A 2,919-nucleotide genomic window follows, 5' to 3' on the forward strand; every position below is an offset into this window, starting at 1 on the left:
GAAAAATGCATGCATTACACAAGTAAAGTTCACAGTGTACTAAACGGAAGTGTACTAACTGAGGTGTCTGAATAGCGACAGCATATGATTAAGTGAATCTACCCAATATATCCGTGCCTTTCGCCTTATCAGCCTTCTTGTATTTTTCTGCATTTGTCATAGAAAAGCCTTCCTGATAGGAAGTTGGCGTCTGCTGCCTTATTTCCTTTGGAAGGTAAAATGCTTTTACAATTGTTATGTGAATATAAAGTGGAGATTGGCCAGTGTATGCTAAGGTACAGCTATTGAACTGAGACAATGGAGTTCTTGTAGGAAGGTATTTTTAACCTCCACGCCAAGTACCCTAAAATCACTTTGACCTCATTTGCTGCAGACTGTAATCCTTTCGTCTGGCTGATATCTGTGACATATCCTGAATACATTTCAGATTGACTATTGTATTACTAATCTGCTCCTACCTGTTTGCTGCCTGGCTTCCTTTATAAACAGCTTCAGGCTTTCATTCAGCGACTAACACCCTGATGGAAGTATTTATACTTCCTGGGAAAAGAGGCAATTAAAGCATTAAAGTGAATGTGGTTTTGGTTTTCTAATAAAACTAAACACAAGAAGTACAGGACAGGAAATATACAGCAGGATAATCCCGGGTCTTTTCTAACTTGTTTTAGCAAAACCAGTGGTGTAACGTAATACAATGGATTAACTTAAAAGGTGTAATTAGTACGGCAACACGGCCTCAGTTAAAAAAGTACTTCTTCCTACAGGGGGAAATAAATTGGTCTGTAAATACTCCATCAAAAGTAAAAATACAGTATTATCAGCTAAATGAACTTAAAGTAAAATATCTTGATTTTTTCCCTTTATTTTAAGGATTTACACTGACATTAACTCTGTATACTATATAATCACATATGCTATACTTGCTGCATGTTCTGTCATTTATATATTTGGCATTTGCAACACTGGTAAGATGCTAACTGGAGCTTTATTAACTTGTACAATGACATTAAAGTTGAATCAAGTATTATCATTCTTTATATTAAGGATTTACATTAACAAACTATGTATTTTTGTAGATTGCGTCACCACATATGCTGTAGTACTAAATGCACGTTCTAAAATGTATATCGTTTGTCATTTATATTAGTTAGATGAGTTAGGTTAGATGCTAACTGCAGCTTTATTAACTTGTATAATGACATTAAAGTTGAAAACAAATCTAGTCTAATTAAGACTGGATTTAGGTTCAGAGTATTTTAACAATGTATGATGGCAACAGTTCAAAAAGTAGTTCCTCCTACACTGGAAATAAGTGGGCTTTAAATGCCCTATTAAAGTCAGAGTGACCTCAGTAAAAATACAGTATTATCAGCTAAATGCTCCTTAAGTAAATTATCTGGAATTGTCCCTTTATATTTCAGATATAATCAAGTATGCTTAAGCACTTGTTGCACTATGTGTAATGTATTTAGTCTATTATGCAATTTGATAAGATGCCAAATACATTTTATTGTCTGCAAGTTGAATCTAATAATATAAAAGTTGGATACAGGTAGTTGCAACAGGTTATTATAATCATTAAGTGTGGCTTGAACTAATTCCCGAACTAATGTACATATCCCAAAGATATTGAAGTGACTGTTATTTTGCATATATTGATTGTTGTGCTTTTATTTATGTCTTAATGTGTGCATATGTATAAGTGTGTCGGGAGGCTGTGGCTCAGTGGTATAGTGCGCTGAACTTAGTGCGCTGAACTTCAAATCAGGGGATAGTAAGTTCAAGTCCCACTGCAGTCAGCATGTCGTTGTGTCCCTGAGACACTTCACCCCAAATTGCTCCTGTGGGGATTGTCCACACAGTATTGTAAGTTGTTTTTGATGAAAGCGCCTAACAAGTGACATGTAATGTATTGTGCATATATAGGATATATATATTTGTATTCTGGATTGTGGGAAACGTTATTTCGATGTCTCTGACTGTACACACAAACTGAAAGATTGACAATAAAGTTGCCTTTGATTTTGACTTATTCAAAAGGTCTTCTCCCCTCACTGCCTGAAAACCCAGACAAATACCAAGCATCAGTCCCGGAAACAGATTTTTCCCGAGCGCTGTCATCCCACAAAGGATCTGTTAATGACTCTCTTGCCGGTGTTAGATGCCCACGCTCCCTGTGTGGAAGTCAAGGGACTCTTCCGAGAATCTGCCCCCGAAAGAGAGAGCTGGTGGGTTGTTGGCCTTGTCAGTAATTGAAGAAACTCGGATAAATCTCACAGGGGCCGGTTACTAATTCTCATGACTCACCCCAACCGTACGTCCCTCCCCCGCCCACACTCACCCTCCTTTCTCCCCCAATGTGGGAATGTTCTTTCTTCCATTCTGTCCTCCAAGATGAACTCATCCCCAAAACCGTTGCTTCATGAACAAAACATGCTTTCATAAAAACTCACATCTCACCCCGCTCAACAGCTAATGTGGAAAAATGGAAATGTATTAAAGCCTGTCACGGCCAATGAATTGTAAATGGCTGTCTCTGTGGAAATTCCCAAAGTAAACCTTTCAGGACTAAGGAAAAGTTTTTTAAAATGACCATCATACACAGACTTAACCCAATGTGGTTATGTAACCGACCCGTAATGATGTGATCCTTTGACTTGAGTTCAAACATGAACGGGTGTTTTCTACTTTCACTAAGGAACCTTATAAGGAAAGAATGCCTCTTTATCAAGGTTGACCTGTTGGCTTTTTTGTGGGTTTATCAGCGAATGAAGGACGCAGAGAGGGTAAAAGGTGGAAGGTTGAATGTGGGAATGTGGAGACGGAGAACAAAACGTCTGAGAAATGGAAATAAAACAAAGCCTTCATGGTTTGTGAAGGAAAAGGTCTGTAATTGTCATTCTTTACACACTGCGATCG

This window comes from Notothenia rossii (assembly GCF_949606895.1).
Source record: "Notothenia rossii genome assembly, chromosome: 8".
Taxonomy (NCBI): domain Eukaryota; kingdom Metazoa; phylum Chordata; class Actinopteri; order Perciformes; family Nototheniidae; genus Notothenia; species Notothenia rossii.